At 39.8% G+C, this 20,241-nt stretch overlaps 1 protein-coding gene across 7 annotated transcripts in view; it reads left to right on the top strand.

Annotated features, from left to right (window-relative positions):
* ralgps1 (Ral GEF with PH domain and SH3 binding motif 1) overlaps positions 1–20,241 on the top strand; it is a 650,997-nt gene that overhangs the window by 107,634 nt on the left and 523,122 nt on the right. The gene's annotated exons all lie outside the window — the stretch shown is intronic.

Below are 20,241 nucleotides of genomic sequence, written 5' to 3'. Positions count from 1 at the left end.
GTGCTGGAATTATTAAATCTGCTGCAGAAGGTTGACTTGGTTTTGTACTGCCATTGCTAGACGTGTCATCATGGAGCCACTTGACCCCGTCGAGACCACATACTGCCCCCATCACCCTGCACCACCCACAGCTACCCGCCCCCACCCCAGGAGGGCATTCATTAATATAATATGCTCAGACGTGGGCAAGGTACTAGACAGTAATTGGCACCAATGGAATTGTATCCAATCATAAGTCACTGCCTTGAGGAGGAGAGAATGTAAAAGGAAAGAGAATTTGGGGGGAATTAGGAGATGATTTTTACTGTTCATAATATTCTTTCTGTGAATATTTATGATTTATTTAAAAATAGTGAACAGCAGAACTCTTTTCCTCCAATAGCAAAAACCACATAGTTGCTGCTCCACGAAATATAAGTTGGTGTTTTCTGTTGTGGCCTTTATCCCACCTTTTTAAACTTGAGGGAAAATGTGATATAAATAATAATCCCACTGAAAATCAAGCAATACTCCATCTCCATCTCCATCCCACCTCATTACCATCCAAATTTGCCCTCAGCATTTAGGATGCATACCACCTCATCCAATCCCAATAGTACAAGAATCATTATACCCCATTAAGTATTACACTTCCTCAAGCTATATCTATTGCTATAACCTCTGATATGCTTTGCATTTGTCCAGCTCCTTTTTGAAAGTTTTAATTGAGACAACAAAGACTCAACAGCTTAGCTGGATCTGTTTATCCGCTAGTATGATTAGAACACTTGTAGATGAATAGCAGTTAAGTCTTGTGAATTTTAAATAGCTAGCTATCCTATAATCTATCAACTATTTCTATATGCCTCCCTACCTCTGTAACCCCCTACACCCCTCCGATATCTGTATGCCTCCAATTCTGGCGTCTTCTGCTTTGCTGATCTTAATTGTGCCACAATTGGTAGCTGTGCCTTCACTTGTCTAGGCCCTCCATTCTTGAATCCCTCCCTAAACCTCTCCACTACTCTATCTCTCTTTTTACAATCCTCCTTAAAATCTACCTCTTTGACCAAGCTTTAGGCCATCTGCCCTAATATCTCCTTCGGTGGCTCGGTGTCAAATATTTCTTGGTAATGCTGCTGCGAAGCACTTTTTGGAATGATTTACTACGTTAGCAGTGCTATATAAATGCAAGTTTGTTGTTGTGTATATCTACTTGCATCTTTAGTCTGTGCCTCTTAATGTTAGGGCAACTAGAATGCTCATTCTGGATGCTTCCAAGTGGTTTAACATTTGCAGTGACCCAAGAGTATAACTGCAGCCAGTCTAGAAGTCATCAGGTTTTCTAATGGCTACCTGAAGATAATATCAGCGGATGCAGGTTAGCTGCTGATGTGTTTGGCTGTGGTCGTTGTGTGGCTCAGTGAAACCATGAAGGAAGCTGCGGGATTCAGTACAAAATAAACAATATTTTATTTCCACAAAAAATGTAGAGGTTGTATGATCAATCTGCAGTGAAATAAAACCTGTCTCCTTAAAAAAAAAAGTATTACTGGTTTTCTCCCATCCTCACTTTTTCTGAAGATATTAACTCCTAACTGGAACATGGGTCCACATGCACTGGGTGCCCTTGGATACCTCACCCACATGATCATTATTCACGTGTGAACTTCTAACAGTGAATGCAAGCAGACATTTGATGATATTCTGTGCTAATCAGTTGCTGCATAAGTGCACAATACACTGAGAAATATATTAGTGAGACAATATTCATCAATGGGTATTTCAAATTTTATGGTTTCTGAACAGGATATATTTTCATAGTTAAATTTATAACATGTTTATGAAGTCTTTAATAGTTATTTTTGAATCTTGTGCTTTTAGTTTCTTATGAGGCATCCTTGTAATTGGTCTTTTGGCAGGCACACCACATAATGGGAGACAAACCCATCCCAACAAGCAGAATCAAAATGATTAACTGTTGAGAATGAAATCGTTGGGAGAGCCAGGCAGTTCTGGATCTCGACATTGGGAAACAGAATATAGCTAAAGAAATGTGATTGATATCAAAGCTAATTCTTTAGGATGTGCACAACATTCTTGTAGTCTTATTCAAAACATTTAAAGGGAAGTCAGCTGAGGCCCAATGTGGTAACCCTCCCAGCATCCTTTCTGGGTCAACAAACTCTGCACAGAGTAGGAATTCAACTAGGCCATAGTTATTCACTCTATAAATTTGGTGAGCAATCAAGACCGGATAAGAGGCAGGAACTTTCTTTTTAGCTAGCTGCAACAACAGAAAGTCGATGCTGATTTTTGTTGTTTGTGCAGAAAATAATTTTTGTTCAAAATGACATTTTTGTTCAGGTTTAAGTACCTGAGAAATGTCCTTGCGGCATACGTTTGTCTGGTGAGTGCATTCCCAGTTATATTATTTCCTACAAAAGTAGCCCACGTGGAACTGAAAAGTAGCCCATAATCTAATGCACTCAGTAGCAGTCTCTCTCCTGAGCTTTAACTGGGTATGTGTGTATAGAGCTTTTACTAGTTGATGAATTGTTTCTTTCCTTGAAAAATTGTCACATGGGACATCCCACAGCAGATGACATAAGGTATGCACTTCCCTTCAACACCTCCATCATGACCCCAATATTCCCAATCTGTTGGTGTATTACAGAATTGATTAAGTTACATTAATCCAGGCCTGGTGTCTAATGTTTCCTTTGGATCTGGGATTGGCTTGTACATATGTTCATGCTGCTGAGTGTTGATATCTAACCCTCAGTCCAACTGTTGGAGGCTTTGAATAATTCTCTTTTTTGAGTCTCCTTACCCTTTCCTGACCAAACATAACTGTGTATTACTGGAGGATTTCTTTAACTTGTAGCAGTGCTCAAAACATTTTCAGACAAGAAATTTGCGCACGTCCCAAGAAATAGCTTTGCTATGAATCGCATTTCTTTAGCCATATTCCCTTTCTCGATGTCTAGGTCTAAAACTCCCAACAGTTGATCATTTTGGTTCTGCTGATTTTGCTGGACGTTCAGTCTGCTTGTTGGGATGGATTTGTCTTCCATTAAGTAGTATGCCTGCCAAAAGACTCTAATTACAAGGGTGCTTCATCTAAAAAGCTGAAAGCATTAGAAGTTTTAAAAATAACTAGTAAATACTTCATAAACATGTTATAAGTATAACTATGAAAATACATCCTGTTCAGTAACACACAAAATTTGAAATGCCCATTTATAAACATGATCTCACGAATCTATTTCTCAACGTATTGTGTGCTTATCATCTGCGCTGTTTTCCATGTGGATTACTGTCCAACCTACAGCAGTTATGTGAACCCTGCAGTCATAATTTAGATCCCCTTTGGGACAAATCACTTTGATGCCACACACTACTAGTATTAATGCTTTTAATAAAGGTTCCCCACAGAGCATTTCTGTTTGTTCTAATTTCTTAAATGTCCCCTGGTGAGTTCTGAATATGTCTACACAATTGCTCAAACACCAGGCTTAAAGTTAAATGGCCCTTTTGTAGGTGTAAAGTTCGTATGAATGTCTTTGTTTCTTCAGACCAAGGGTAACCTAGATTTTGAACTTTGCTGCATTAAACTGTTTCCACACCTACTGTTCAATATAAACCGTATGTTGTATCAGTATGTATATACTGCTACTATTGCATTGCTATGAATTGGTTTCTGCTTTGTACTGACACAAAACTGACAGTATAACTTCAGAGAGGGGTCCTCGCTGCCTGGGGCGAGATGGTGGGGGGATGGCGTCTCTCACCATTTGGATTTGACTCCATATGGAGTGTTACTTATGTGTGATGTTGGACTGGGTATAAAAAGTACTCGGTCCTTTCGATCTCTTGGGCACTTTATAAACTTAGAAAGCTGTAAATTGCATCACACAGGGAGCTCATGTTTCCCAAAGCGTTTAAAATTTAATGACTGGAAGCAGAGCTCTGCACATGTGTTCTTAAAATCATGTGGAAAACTTTTTTTCTCCTGGCTATGAGCCAGATGGTTTAAACAAGGTTTTTTAGCCAAGATCTGCTCACAAAATATCCTCACCTGTGTTTCATCTATATGTGCTGAACGAAATGGTTGAGTGTTTTCATCATTTTGTGTTTTTGCTTCAGATTTACAGTGTTTTGCTTTTCACTCATTTTGTTCAATACAGCCACTCGGTCCAAGAAAGCCCACCTTGAAGAAAGTCTCTTCTTTTCTTTGACCAGGTTTTTATTTGTTTTCTTTTACCTTGTTCAACTTCCTTTCTGTTCCTTTCCCTGATCATGCTTTTGTTAAGACCCACATCTATAGCTGCATTTCTGTCCTCAGCTCTGACTACATGGATTCCAGCTCAAATTTTTACCCTTTCTGTTTCAGTTCCACCCATGATTATCGACATTTTGGTGATGTCCAACGTTGCTGTAACCTACTGCACCATGCACTGCTGCCCTCAACCTCTCTCTTCACCAGCATTGACTCACTTCACTTCACAATTGTCCTGGTCTTCAGTTCCATGTCATCCTTCAATTCAGCAAGAGCTTTTTTTTCCAAGTTGCAACAGCCACAATCATCTTCAGCTTCTGGATGCTAGCCTAACCCTGTTCCTCCACATTCTTCCATTTTGCCTTCTAGTCTCACCCCTTGCATATTCTCACTATTCCTTTTGGCATTCCCCTCTCTGACTCCAAATGATGCTTCATCAGCAAGGACTTCAACTTTGCCATTCCCCCCGCCATGCTCCCACCTCAGTGATTTCCTAGCTTGACAAGATACTGAGCTTTTTTTTTCCATCTTTGCCTCTGTGCCTACCATTTTGCGTAGGAAGATTTTACCCAGACATCTGGTCTTCTCTCTTGCCTTCGGCTATCCCTGATCCACCTTAGACCCCTGCTTCTGGCCTTCTGATCTCTTGATCTTTTTGATCAGATGTCAGTTTTTTGACTCCCCGTACTCGCTCTCTAATTTATCTCCCTCTGATCCTTGCAGCTTTCTGTTCTCTTGAGTCCAAACCCAACAACATTATCATACCTATTAATAAAGGGGCCACTGTTTTCTGACTGAAGTGCCATCCTGCATAGGAACACCTTCATCTTCCAAATTCCCCTCCCAGTCTTGCACCGTCCTGCCTTGGACATGAATTGCCATTCCATCATAGTTGCTGGGTTAAAATCCTGGAACTTCCCACCTAACAATACTGTGGGGTTGATTTTACCACACAAACTGCCGAGGTTCAAGAAGGTGGCTCGTCACCATCTTCTCGACAGCAAGTAGGGATGAACAAAAAATGCCATGATTATCTATGACATCCACATTCTGGGAATTTTTTTAAAAAGAAAAAAGCTGAAAATCTGCCTTTCAATGAATTGCTCCACAATATATAAATTTTATGATTGCATGACTTTTACAGTAATTTTCTATTTGTTTAATGTGGCTCGAGATTATAGAGCAAAATAATGTGATCATGTGATTACAGATTTATTTTTTAAAATTCACTGATCTGTACATATACTCATTATAAGACAGTGACGCCAAATCTAAAGCCAGGTTGTCATGTGTAAAGTGTTGATCCAGCAATTGTGGGAGGTTTTTGACCAAACAGATGCTCTATTAACAAAGGGTTAAATGTTCTGTTTTGTTATTAAAAGTATCTGATGTTGTAAGTTCCAGTATTAAGAGCTAAATGCGAAGTAATGGCCTAGAATTTGTGGAAATAATGATGGCAAACGCTGACAGTTTTGCCATTGTTAATCCTCTGAAACTTATAGCAACATCTGAAATCTGCACCTGCATAACTAAACATGGAAATCCAAAGCCTGCTGTCAGTGATTCTACACTTCTCCATAGGATGTGCTGTTGAATTGCCCCCAGATTGTAATCAAGTAGAAATCACTGAACTGATGAAAACTTGCCCTCTTGCACTATTAGGCCCGCTGTAAAAACCCTTGAAAAAGTTATACCACATTGAATGAGGCGTAACTGGGTTTTCAGTGGCGGACTGTGTTTGAAATTACTGTTGAACAGTCTCGCTGTCTCTGAAAACCTAATTTTATATTTGTGGAATGCCAAATTTGGCCATTATGATAAATACATGTTAATTTTTTTTTTTAAGTTTGGTATTTCAGCTTTTATTGTGTACTCATTTAATTCATCCACTGTAAAATTCTTGTTAAAAATGGAAAATTCAGTGCATTTTATTTCCTGGTTTGCTGTCTGAGAGAATACATAAATGTGATTGGTACTTTACCTGCTTGATGACATTACTACTGCTGGATGCCTGGAGATCTCTTTGACTTGGTTCCAGATTCAAACAGATGTTGTGAAAGGGGAAATCCATGCTTTAGAGATTTAGATATTTGTGGAGAGCTTTCTTCAAGGTCAGTGGTGAGCGCCATCACAAACACTTGACTGAACGGTTTGTAGTCGAAAGCTTCCAACAAAATAAATTCTGAATGGTCAGACTAACAGTTGTTACTGCAATTAACCAGCGAAAAATTGTCCACTTCTCTGACTACAGAGTTGGGCACTCAGGCATTTGTTTGACATTGAATTTGTAAAGTGCTGAAGAATCTGTGATATTTGTGGTCTTTAGAGAGTGCTCATTACTGCTACCATAAATGGTTTTAGTTAGAAAAGAATAAAGCTGTTTTTAGGCTGTTAAGTATCACCAAAGAAATGTTAGGGAGCTGGACTGTGAAATAGAAGTACAGTGCACTTTCTTTTAGCCCAAAGGCTTTGTTAGATACCAGTTATATTGCTATATGTTTTTTACTTCCAATTTGTTTTGCAAAGCTATTCCCTATAGGTTTCTTTTCAATGTCCACCCACCCCCCCCCTGCCACCACCAATTTACAAATAAAATTCTGGCACTAGTAATTAGGAATTGCATAGTTTTTGGAGGGAGCTGATGGGAAATGGAGGGACAATATGTACAGGATGAATGGAGATGATGATTGTTCAATGTCCTTGTACTGTGTCACCATGATTTCTGTGATGTATCTGTTTGCTGCCATTTCCATAAGTCATTTCAAAAGGCATTTGATAATGTGCCACACACGGACGGAAAATTGCAAGTAGGAATACACAGTTCATTTTTGGGTTGACAGGGCGTAACCAGTGGAGTGCTGTAAACATTGGCACTTGGATCTCAACAATTTACTGTCTATATATAAATGACTTAGATGAGAGGACCAAGTTTTTTGACAATACAAAGTTAAGTGGGAAAGTAAGCTGTAAGGAGAATGCAGTGAAGCTGTAAGTGGATATAGACAGGTTCAGTAGGTGGGTAAGAGGTGGCAGATAGAATAAAATGTGAGGAAATGTGAAATTATCTACTTGGGTAAGAATAGGAAAGCAGAATCTTTTTTAAAAGGCGCGAGACCAGTAAATGTTGTTATGCTGACGGATTTAGGCATCCTTGTACATGAATCACAATGTTAACGTAGGTACAGCAACAAATTAGGAAGGCAAATGGTATGTTAGCCTTTATTGAAAGGGGGTTGGTGTGTAAGAGTAAGGAAATCTTGCTGCATTTATATAGAGCTTTGGTGAGAATACACCTGGAGTACTGCGTACAGTTTTGGTGTCCTTACGTCAGAAAGGATATGCTTGCTTTAGGGTGCAACATAAGTTCACTACATTGATTCCTAGGTTGAGAGGATTGTCCTATGAGGGGAGATTGTGCCTATATGCTCTGGAGTTTGGAAATAGAGGTGATCTCATGGAAACGTATAACATTCTTAGAAGGTTTGACAGGGTAGATGATAAGAGGCTGTTTCCTGTGGCTGCAGAGTCTAGAACTAGGGATCGTAATCTCAGGATAACGAGTCAACCATTTGGGACTGAGATGAGGAGAAATTCCTTCACTGAGAAGATTGTTAATGTTTGGATTGTCTACTCCAGAGGGCTGTGGACGGTTAGTCATTGAGTATATTTAAGACTGAGATAGATCAATTCTTGGATGGTAAGGAAATTGAAGGATATGAGGGTAGGACAGGAAAGTGGAGTGAGATAGATGATCAGACAAGATGTCATTGAATGACGGAGCAGGCTCGACTCCATTATGGCATACTCCTCCTCCTATTTGTGATCTTATGTTATGTTTATAACTTGGCTGCCGAACTGTTTGTTAACATTACTGTTCCCCGAGTCCAATTACAATGACCAGCAAAGAGTGGCTTCTTTAGTCAAGTGACACAGTTCACTTCATAACTAGTGACATGTCTGAAATCGAGTACATCAGATTGTGTTAAATAAAACATAAGATGAAAGAGAGAGTGATCAGTATACAGGAATGGTATATGTTTCAGATTAATATGGAAAAGAAAGAATGCTCTGATGGTTTAAGGTAACGTGTGGAGTTAGTTGACTGAGGTTTTGTGTGGTTAAATGGTGCTGAGAAACAGTACAACCACAGGTAGTCTGTTTATCTCTACAGTGCGGCTGGCTATCACAATGCTTTATCCTGGTCTTTTTAGGTATATAATTTATAAACACACTCACCAAAGGAACAATGATGAAATATGAAATGAACTAGAGGAATTATGAAACAGAAGTCAACTGTTGAACTGAACTACAAGAAAATGGACACATTTGTGCATGACAAAATGGAGTAGAGGTCAGGTGACCTGTCCTGTACTGTCAATAAACCTATTTGTTGAAGACAAAACACATTGTACACGTCTGAATTAGCTTTGGGGAAAAACGCATTGAAATGGAAAATAGCCCATCCATGTTAATAATTTATATCTGCAGGAATGGCGCTAACAAAGACTTTTGCAGACAGACTGAAGCCAAGACCAAAATAATAGGTGTGAAGTAACACCTATTTATCAGAATGGACCACATTCAGATGCAATAATGTAACAATGGTTACCATACTCTGGAACATTGTATGAATCACCCTAGGGAAGGGAGCCCTCAGTCACTTGACCGATGCCCCGACCTGACAAGTTTCTACCTTAAAAGATATCTCTCTGGAAAGAGAGAGAGAGTGGAGAACAGCCAAAGATGGTCTTTTCCTGCCAGAACAGCCGCAAGACAATTCCAGCTAAGCAGGAGCCCTGCTGATGACACCTTTTGACTACTGCAGCAGAGAAATTGCAAGGTGACGTTGGAAGTCCCCATCTGCAAAAGTGAACCAGGATTTCCACCATCAACTTTGGATTGAGGCTTAACCAAAAGGAGCCTGTGATACTTCAACCTATTCAAGACAAAGAACATTCATGTCTGCACCATTGAAAGATTTCTTCCAGAAAAGCATCAAAACATTTTCTTAAAACAATAACTTTTACCATCATTGCACTCTAACTGCATGCTACCACTCCACTCTCTATCCTTGTGTGTATATGTGTGTGCGTGAGATCGTAAACATTTTTTGATTATTGCATAAAATAAATATCTTTTTAAACTACTAGAAAACCTGTCATTTGACTATTTATTTGACCCTTAAAACACTCTGGGAATAAAGCACTATTTTTAAAACCATATTTATTTTTTATTTATTTAGAGATACAGCAAACAGGCCCTTCGGCCCACCAACTCTGTGCCGACCAACAACCACCCATTTATACTAACCCTACAGTAATCCCATATTCCCTACCACCTACCTACACTAGGGGCAATTTACAATGGCCAATTGACCTATCACCTGCAAGTCTTTGGCTGTGGGAGGAAACCCGGCGAAAACCCACGCGGTCACGGAGAACTTGCAAACTCTGCAAAGGCAGTACCCAGAATCAAACCCAGGTCCCTGGAGCTGTGAGGCTGCAGTGCTAACCACTGCGCCACTGTGCCGCCCCACTTATCAAATCATCCCACAGCGATTCGTAGAAGTGTTTATTTTTATTTGTATCCGCAGTCCTGTCTAACAATATATATGGCAGCCATAAATTTTAGGCCAATGTATTTGTTGTATGATTGCATTTAAGAGTGATGTCCCTTTAAGATCTTAGTATGCTAATAAGCTAAGACCCAGGACACAGTCATGTGACTGAGCCAGAGTTGCTCTGCAACTGTACACCCAGAGACCAGTTCTGTAATTAGTTGGTTCTGTACACTGTATTATGTAAATATGTAAAGCACTTCCATTCATTTTGCTACTGCGCTGTCGGAGACCCTTTGGCAGTGAGCTGTCACCTCAATGTATCCAGTACACTAAGAAAAGCTGGAGAGAGTCCTGTGGGTTTTGATGTTTGCTCTGTTAATTTTAGAATAACGATCCAGGGGTGTTTTGTCACTAATTTTAGCGAAATAAATAAACTTAGATAAAAAGTTTTATACTCTACTTTGCTTAAAAAAAAATTGTAAAGTGTTCACATCCATGTGTATGTTTTAATACTCTAAAACATGTACTGGCTTTTGTAGGGTATTCTTCATTATCTGCCAGAATTTAGTTGCAGTCTTAAACTGGCTGAAGTGCAAATGCAAGTTTGTAGTTTATCCTTGACGGACTCTGGGTTATTATCTGAATGCCCAATACCTAATAGAAATAGATTGAATACTCTTTACTGATATCATCCAGAAACTTAAGGTCCGTTAATACATATATGCTGCGTGACCCTTAGCTCTAACTTCCTGCAACAGCCCCCCCCCCCCCCCAACCCCCTGCCATTAATCCCATGGCTATTGCTACAACTTCCTGTTTGACACGAGAAATCATATGAACCAACATTTTATCCAGGGAATGTCAGCAAAATAAAAGCCATCCTACTTTGATCCTGCCTTCACCTGCATCCCTCTGCCCTTGAGTCTTGCCAATTTGACTACATGCTGTTAGGAGCCAAGTCTGGAGGTGTGGGATGTCATTGCACTGCTCAACCTCAGTCTGAGATTCCTCCTCTGTGTTTATTTTGTTACCAAGGCATCCCTCCAGTATTGTAATATTGTCACATTTCTATTGTAACATCTCCTCCCTCCGTCCTACTCTGTTCCCTCGGTTGCCAAAATCTTAGTCGATGTCGACATCATCTCGAGGCTTAACATCTCTGATACTTTGTCAACTACCCTCCACATACATAAAATTCAACTCTTTTTTTCAGTGCTTTGTGGGCCTTTTCCTTACTTGGTACAGAGTTCCACTCTGGTTCTATGCTGGTTCTTTCCAAGTTCCAACCCTGCCCCAGCAACCCCCCCCCCCCCCCCCCCCCAATCATTTCTCAAATTCCTCTGAGATTCGTCCAGCTAACCTCCTTGATCTCCCATCAGCTTCACATAATGTGCAGTCGCTGATGTATGCCAGGTTACTCTTTGTTCTTCATTCCACCATCAGTGGTCATTCTACCTGTCACACACTCCCCAGATACCTCCCACTCGCTCGCTGTTGATGCCGTTCTGCTTTTGCATGGCTCCTCAAAATTAATCCCTTCAGCTGTGCCTTTGTCCATTTACCTTTCATTTTTTTGCGCTCTCCTTCCCCCTCTTTCTCCCCCCCCCCCCCGCCAATCAGTTGCTGAGAGTCTATTGCTTTTCTTTTGAGTTGTCAAGTGCTTTCAGACATCACGATGATGATCAATCAAAATGTAAGCTGTAATTATACGTAAAGCTCCGATACTTTTGGGTCAAGTGAACATGAGCGTCGGAATTTCAGGGTAGGGATTCCAGCAGAACTCGAGCTGCCAGCATAATTTTTATAAAATTAAAAAAATGGAAATGCATGATTCGGTGTCTGCACATTCTGGGATCTTGAATAACTGAAGTCGGAAGCCAAAGGTTCACTCCGAATAAGTATAAATGAGGATTTTGATTATCTGACCGTTTCTAATATTCATTTCGGGAGAGGCTCCTTTGTGCTGAATGCATGTGGTTGAGTTGTAGTAGGTACATTAGATTTAATGCCTTTTTTAATTGTTTCCAGCAAATTTCCACCTTGTTCTCCAGACTCCTCAGAGAAACGCTTCATCCCAAACAAGTAGCTCTGTCAAGTTGAATGCCAGTTGACATTCTTACTGGCCTTAGATGTCGGGCAGGAGGTGCCGGAGATTGAAAACAGCCCTGTCATGAACCCAGTCAGACAGAAAAAGATGTCAATTTGTGTTGGACCCAAAAGGATCGCACAGATGATCATCTCTCTGCTGAATTAGTAAACCTAGAAAGCGGAATGACCACTGTGGCAATACTTTAGAGCCCTAATTTTTAAAATGGCCTCAATGGGAGGCAAATTTTGCATCAAGATAATCCTATACTTTCTCATTCTAACTTAATGTGTTTTAACAAATTAAGTAACACATTTATTTTGCAATAGAGATCTGAATAGATAACATTTTATTTATAATAGACTCTCATTTTGTGCCTTTTCTTCCTAACGAACTTGTGCACTTCTGTATCTTCGCAATATTCGGGACATTTGCTTAGGACCTGAGAAGGTTCAGTATGGAAGGAAGGCACAGCTAGATGACTGCATTCAGTGCTAGAACTTGGGTTGAGGGAGGGTGCCAGCTTGCAGTATGGGGTGCATCAGTAGTGATGGACATTGGAGAGGCTGATTGACAAAAGAAAAAAATTAATTAAAAAGTTGAGCTGCAAAAAAAAAAGAAAAGCTCCCCCCACTGCCCCCCCCCCCCCTCCCAGTCTCATAATATAGCCAAATATCCCATGGTTGGGGATCAGATCCAAGCAGAGGGACTAGTGAAGGTGGCTGAATGCGTTTCCGAAGCAGTAGGTTTAAGGAGGATTTTGATGGTGGGGATAGAGAGGATGTCCCAAAGCGCTTCCCAGCCAATGGATTACTTTTGAAATGTAATCATTGTTCATAGGCAGGTAGATGTGGCAAGCCAATTTGCATACAAACAACAATGACTGCAGCCTCACTATTCTGATAACATTCACCAAATCTTGCTTGGTCATGTAAAAAGATGAAGGGGTTTAGAAAGGGAGCACAGTTGGAGTCGGATGCAAGCTGCTTAAACCAAGACTACAATTTGCGGAGATTTAGGCATCTTTGCTTGGTTGTGCTGTAGTTATAGTTGTAGGTTTCTGCTGGTCATCTCTCCTGCAATTTAATTTTTCAAAAGCCAACTCATTCATGAATTGACAACATTGAAAGCAAAGCTGTTCCTAAAAACATTAGTCCTCAGAGTGCCATGACAGTTGTATCTCAGCTTTGTTTGCTAATTCATGATCGAGTGGATTTTTTTGGAGGTGGATTGTGAATGGGGAGAATGATGAATAATGACAGTAGAAAATGACCCTTTAGAAGAAATAAAAATGGATGGTTGGCCAAAGAGAAAAACAATTGTTAAATAATGAGGATGCACAGATTTAATGGCCACAAAATAGGCTGCAGGCACAAGAAACATTATAAAGATGTAAGGGTTGATTCTGAGTTTACACAGCTAATGGGAGTTCATGCCCTCCACCCATGTGCATCATAAAATTGGGGGCCATTTATCTGTAGATACCCTGACATATGTGATTGGTGGGTGAAGCAGTGTGTGCCTGGAAACTGGCTCAATAGTAACTGAACAAAATTTGTAGATTACAACATGTTAACATTTTAATTTTCTGTTTTTCATTTTTAAAGATATAGCCATCAGTTTTATCTAGTTGTTTGTCGTATGTTATTTATAGCTTGTGTACTGTGCTGTGAATTACTTCACCGTATATGGTTACCAGAATCCAGCTGTCAAGATTTTAACAAACCATGTCGCTAGTGGTTACAGCAATGTCAGTTTAACCTGTCTGTTAGAGTTTATATTGCATCATTACTGCTGTTTACAGTAGTTATTTCTATCCCAATGAATGAGATACAAATAATAAGGTAAATGCGATGCTTGTCGGTCAGTTGACTCTCTCCTCTGTGAATCGGATGTTGTGGATGCAAGCCCCATTCAGGACTTGACGCAGCCTCACAGCTCCAGCGACCCGGGTTCAATTCTGGGTACTGCCTGTGTGGAGTTTGCAAGTTCTCCCTGTGTCTGCGTGGGTTTTCGCCGGGTGCTCTGGTTTCCTCCCACCACCAAAGATTTGCAGGTTGATAGGTAAATTGGCCATTATAAATTGCCCCTAGTATAGGTAGGTGGTAGGGGAATATAGGGAAGGTGGGGATGTGGTAGGAATATGGAATTAATGTAGGATTAGTATAAATGGGTGGTTGATGGTCCGCACAGACTCGGTGGGCCGAAGGGCCTGTTTCAGTGCTGTATCTCTAAATAAAATAAAATAATTTCCATATTGATGGAATGCTGCACAATCACCGGTGCTGTTCCTCCGAGGATAATGAGACCCTGTATGTCTGTTCCAATAGTTCAAAATTCCACAGTACTTTCCAAAATAGAAACAGAGGGGTGTCCTGGCCAGCTTTCTTTGCTTAAACCATGCTACCAGAAACCGATTACCTGGCCCTTCATCTCATTGTTGCTTGTGGTTTTTTGTGGAGAAGGGCTGGCTGGCTACATGGCAACAGTAATTGGCTTCTAAAATAGCTCATTGTATGGGAAGTGCTTGAGATTTTCCAGAGAAATGTGATAAGGCGCTATATTGATGCAGATCTTTCTTTTACATTTACATGAGGTATATTTTAAGATTAACAGGTATCATAATCACAACCTTAAAGCTATAACAACTTGTGTTTATGAACGAAACACAATTCTGCAGTTAAAAACACAAGATTCTTAGTCTGAGAAATAATTGAAAATCATTCATGTTTCCCATGGGCTATATTTTCTTTTGCAGAGTTTCAAGGCTGTTGACACACACTAATACAAGCCAGTTGCATGCAGCTGGATCGATGCCCAGTTCTTTTGATTTCTCTCTCTCGGTACCTCTTTATTAAGTAGCTGAAATCTGCAGGCATCATCCACTTGTGTGTCTCAAATTTTAAAGAAATGGTCTAGCACTGTTGCATTTCATTGCTCTCTGAAGGATCTCTGGGGAAATAACAGTTGGCTATTAGAGAATCAATAAATACAGTTTTTGTTGTACAAAGGGTTATACTGGAAGTTCCTGCTTGTTTGTCAAGTATGTCTAACACTATTTCTGTGATTAAGCATTATCTTCACCAAGGAGGTGATTTTTCATGGTTGCAAGGTAACATCTCTAGTAATATGATAACCAACCTTTTCTAGTATTGTTGCTAGAGAAGGATGGGTTGTGCAGGCAGGAGGAAATGTATTTTAGTTCCAGGCTACCATTATGAGGTGCTCATTTTTTTAATAGGCTTTGATTTTCTAGTTGCTGAGATGCTTTTTCAGTGCTGTTAACCATGTTACAGCCAGTGACTGCCCAATCTATAAGCATTTGCAAACTAATAAACAGACAATGTGACTAGATGTACCTATATCACATGGACTGCAGCGGTTCAAGAAGGTGGTTCACCACTACCTTCTCAAGGACTATTGGGTTTAGGAAACAAATGCTGTCCTCGCCAATGATGCATACATTCCATGAATTAATTTTTTTTACACTAATAGCACCCATTATCAGTTTGTACTTTACTGAGGGGCAAGCTAGGATTTTAAGCTGAAGGTTATCATGTTCAGATTTTGGAGTGCACAGACAAACTATCCCTCACAGTGCCTCAGCTCCATGAACTGACAGCTGAGACAAGAAGCACTTACATTTTCTTCTTTGTGTAAGCATAGGCATATCCAGATAGCAGTGGTCCCAGTGCGTTTTTGCCAGTGTCTGCTGCACATCTTCACTTTACAAGATTTCTTGTGAATACAGGAACGATAATGCAGGTCTTTGAAATGATACTTCCTCAGAATGGGGCATGTCAGCTTTGAATCTTTTGCTTATCCTTGAAACACTTACCTAGAATCATTTTACCTGCTCAGGATGCAAGCAGCAACTCACCTGCCCTGGACAGTGTAAGCAGCAAGATTGTAATCATGTTTTAATGCATTTACAATGTCACTGTATATTCCAACCAGAGCTGTTCTTCCACTCTGCTTCTCTTTTATTCGTCTCTTCCTCTTCACCTTTTTTGGCTTGTTCCTTACTTTTTGATGTAAATTGTTTCTATTTTTATTGTCAGTCACTTGGTCTCACCCTCTCCTCTGTCCTTTTCTGTCTTTCCTTCCATTTCTTCTTTGCAGCTGGAATTTGTCCTTTTCCAGATGTAAAGCTTATTATTTCAAACCTTGATGAACAATCTGATATCTCAATAGAGGACATCCAGTCTTTCAGCACCTCTTCAGCAGTTGCGTGACCTACCATTCACCCATTTTAGATAGCATTAGAATATTTTTAAGTGGCTTGAATGGCCAAAGTATCCCTGCAGGCTTTGCTTTAGTGGTTTGGCTTTGTGGCTAAAGTTCTAAACTATACCTAGAATCAGGAGCTGGTTGCTAGGAGACCCAGAGTCTAACATGCAAGGCCATATTATGGGCTGGTATTGCGATAACATATAAGGAACCAGACAATTACAGATAAGAGGAGAGAACAATAATGATTGGGACATTGCATAAACAACTACGTCTGGTGTCAGCTGGGTGGGATGCAGATATTGGCATTTGAAGTTCAAGGTAGCCATTCAGCATTAGAACAGAACCTGTTCTCTCAAAGTCAGGACGGGCAGAAGTCCATTGTCGTAAAGGTGACCCATGAGAAATAGCAAGTTTGATCAGCTTGAATGGGATTTTGTGAAAGAAACAGGTTGCATTAATTGCTCATTTAATGTAATACTGTACAACATTGGCTAGTAACAGTATTGTTATACAGATGTATATTAAAGTTTGCTGTTTAAAACCACTTGGGCCTGAATCATGTGGAGGTTATTATTGCAGGACTAACAACCCTTTGTTGCAACCTGAACCATGGAAAGTCACAAGAACACAAGAAATAGGAACAAAAGTAGACCATATGCCCCATCGAGCCTGCTCCACCATTCAATACAATCATGGCTGATCTTGGGCTTCAATTCCACTTGCCTGCCCGCACCCCATATCCTTTGATTCCCGGCGAGACCAAAAATCTATCTATCCCAGCCTTAAATGTATTCAATGATGGAGCATCCACAACCCTCTGGGGTAGAGAATTCCAAATATTCACAACCCTTTTGAGTGAAGTAATTTCTCCTCATCTCTGTCTTGAATAATCAGCCCCTATTCTGAGATTCTATATTCCCCGACCACCGGAAACAATCTCTCAGCTTCTAGCCTATCGAGCCCTTTCAGAATCTCGTATCTCTCAATCAGATCACCATCATTCTTCAAAACTCCAGAGAATATAGGCCCAATTTACTCAGCCTCTCATCATCCCAGGGCCCAATTTAGTAAATCTTCGCTGCGCCAACTCCAGTACAAGTATATCCTTTCTTAAATATGGAGATGAAAACTGTACACAGTATTCCAGGTATGATCTCCCAAAGCCCTGTACAATTAATTTTAGTGAGACTTCTTTATCCCTGTACTCCAATCCCCTTTGCAGTAAAGGCCAACATGCCATTTAACTTCCTAAAAGCCTCCTGCACCAGCATTTTAACTTTGTGTTCCTAGTACGAGCACACCCAAGGCTCTCTGAACATCAACACCAGTTTCACACCTTTTTTAAAAAAAACATTGTTTTTCTATTTTTACGACCAAAGTGAACAACTTCACACTTCCCTACGTTATACTCCATCTGCCATCTTGTTGCCCACTCACTTAACCTGTCTATATCTCTTTGTAGCCTCTCTTTGTCCTCCCCACAGCTTACCTTTCCACCAAGCTTTGTATCATCAGCAGACTTAGATACATTACTCTCTGTCTCTTCATCTAAGTCATTAATATGGTGTAATTAGCTCTGCTAAGAGCATTAGACCACTTTTAGAATTATGAAGTCATCAAAAACTCTAGCTTGTGCAACTGTCTTATGGCATGAGGATTTAAACAAGTTCGTAATTTTCCTTTTAATCTACTGCAAAAATGGCCTGTTAATTTGATCAGCTTTGTCATATGCCTCTCTTTTGTGTGCCCCCTCCAATGTATATTCAAGGCATACATTTGAAAATTGACTGTGTTTTATCATGTAGCAATATTCATCTTCAAATAACACAGAAACCAATCAAACAAATAGCCTACTGAACTGCACCATATTGGTAAACTACTTTAAAGGAAATTAGCTTGTCTGTGTGAGATCTTGAATTAAAGGCAGTAATGCAGTTTTGACATTCAGTTGTACTACTTCATTGTAATTCACTTTCCATTGTCCATTACAGAATTTAAACTATTGTATGAACAAATAAGAGTATATGAATTAGGAGCAGGAGTAGGCCCTTCGAGCCTGCTCCACCATTCAATAAGTTCATAGCTGAGCTAATTACTCCACATTTCCACCTACCCCCAATAACCTTCCAGCCCCTTGCTTATACAATATTGTATTATTTTCTAGTGTGTGACAGCTAGCACTTTGTGCTGAATGCATCGTACGGGATCATTATTCAATGTAGATGTCCTTCTGACTCTGGTGTGAAGCAAGTTTCATCTAAAGCATCAGTGATTATGGCGTTTAGTGCAAACATTGAATGAAACGCATATTAAACTTAACTTGGAAATTCCATAGTGTATGCTGTATATTATAAGAGCTTAATTTTCAAAACTACACTTATACCTTCTTTATGTATGATTGTCCAAGATACTGAAGCTTTACTCTAGTGGTCATCTGAACCACTCAACATGACTATGTTCCAATTCCTCCCAGATATTTAACCCTTTCAATGCTACTCACCATATCCACCTATTCAGCATTGTAACTATTTCACTGATTAAAAAGCTAAATACAGGCCAAATTAAAAATAGCAATGTATTCAACGCGAACAAATTAAAAATAGCGATGCATTCAACACCAGACATATATTTAACTCTGATATTTTGGGGGATGCAAGTTAGTTCTATGTCAGAACTATAATTTTTGATTGGGGATTATGTTCTCCTTGTGTGCCAAACCTTTCCAAAAATAAAAAAAACTTTAAAATGTTCAAGGCCTTTACAGCCTTGTTAATTAGTATGTTAAGCAACTTTGTGCTCTTGGTCCTGAGGAACTTGAAGTGCCCACACTCGGACTACAGATGTCGTGCAATCAGTCATTTCTAACACACTGCTTTCTGTGAATGCTCCCTGTATCCTCCATCCTGCACGAACATTTGCATCACAAGTAGGCCATCATATCAAAGTGAATTCTATAGTAGCAAGGGATCAGTGGCAGCCTCAAGCATCAAAGAATGTTTCTTCTGATCAGAAAGGCTACACATAGAGAAAGAAGAAAAAGTAGGAGGAAAATTGAGAAAAATAAATGTGTTGCAATGAAACATTAACCTGAAGGGAGTGAAATTCTACATTTAATCATATTGTATTTGTTCTCCTGCACTTTTTCTTCAAAGGAGCAGCATTGATTGATCATCTGCCTGATTTTAAGGCCCTGTTGAAAATTTCAAATCAAGCTAACAATGTTCTTCAATCAACTGCACTGACGGAAGGAGTCCAGTGAGCTGACTCATTATTGCCCTCTGGTTGTTGTGCTTGCTGATAACTTCTGATGGAGGCAATGTTACTGGGCTGCTGAACCACAACAAGGAATAGATTTTGCACTTTGCCAGCCAGTATTGTATTCTATCCATATTCTGCCGACTTTGCTACTGCTATTGTCACATATTTGGCTCGTGAAATGTTGGTTAAAGTGGGGAAAACATATTGCATAGGCTTACATATTACATATAATCTGCAGCAAAGAATTCAACCCTAGTTTGTAAATGTAATCAAAGTGGGTAAGCTTCTAAGACTGCTTGCAAGACTGCTGCCTAGCTCAGTATGCTCTTGTCCAGCGCTTGATTTAGTTCTAGGAAATAAAATGTGGCAAATAACTGATGAGAGCAGGACAGCAGTTAAGGAATAACAATCACAATATAGTTCAGTTCAATGTGGAAATGGAAAAGGAAAGCAAATGGTCAACGATAAGAGAAAAAGGGATCCAAATGAACTGGGCAGAAGAGCTAACAAGGAGGGCAAGCAGTCAACAATGGGGATCTTCAATGATGAGATGGGCAGAGTACAAAATAGATGTACTTCTATAAGATGAAAAGCAGATGAATCAGAGTTCTGTGGATAAATGGATTACAAACTGAAACTTCTGATAAAATAATATTGAAGACACTTTTGAGGGACATTGAAAGTGGAAAGGAAGATTAGAATAGCTAAAAAGGAATATGGAACAAGTCTAGCAGCTAACACAATATGCAATATTCAGGGGTATTAAAAGAATAGTTAAAGAGAAGCACCCAGGTATGAAGGGAAAACCCAGTTGTGGAGGATGAAGTTATCCGATGTGAAATA

The sequence above is a fragment of the Heterodontus francisci genome, chromosome 32 (assembly GCF_036365525.1).
Source record: "Heterodontus francisci isolate sHetFra1 chromosome 32, sHetFra1.hap1, whole genome shotgun sequence".
In the NCBI taxonomy this organism is placed as follows: domain Eukaryota; kingdom Metazoa; phylum Chordata; class Chondrichthyes; order Heterodontiformes; family Heterodontidae; genus Heterodontus; species Heterodontus francisci.
The sequence above is the reverse complement of the archived record's forward strand: the minus strand, read 5'-3'. Positions and strand labels throughout refer to the sequence as shown.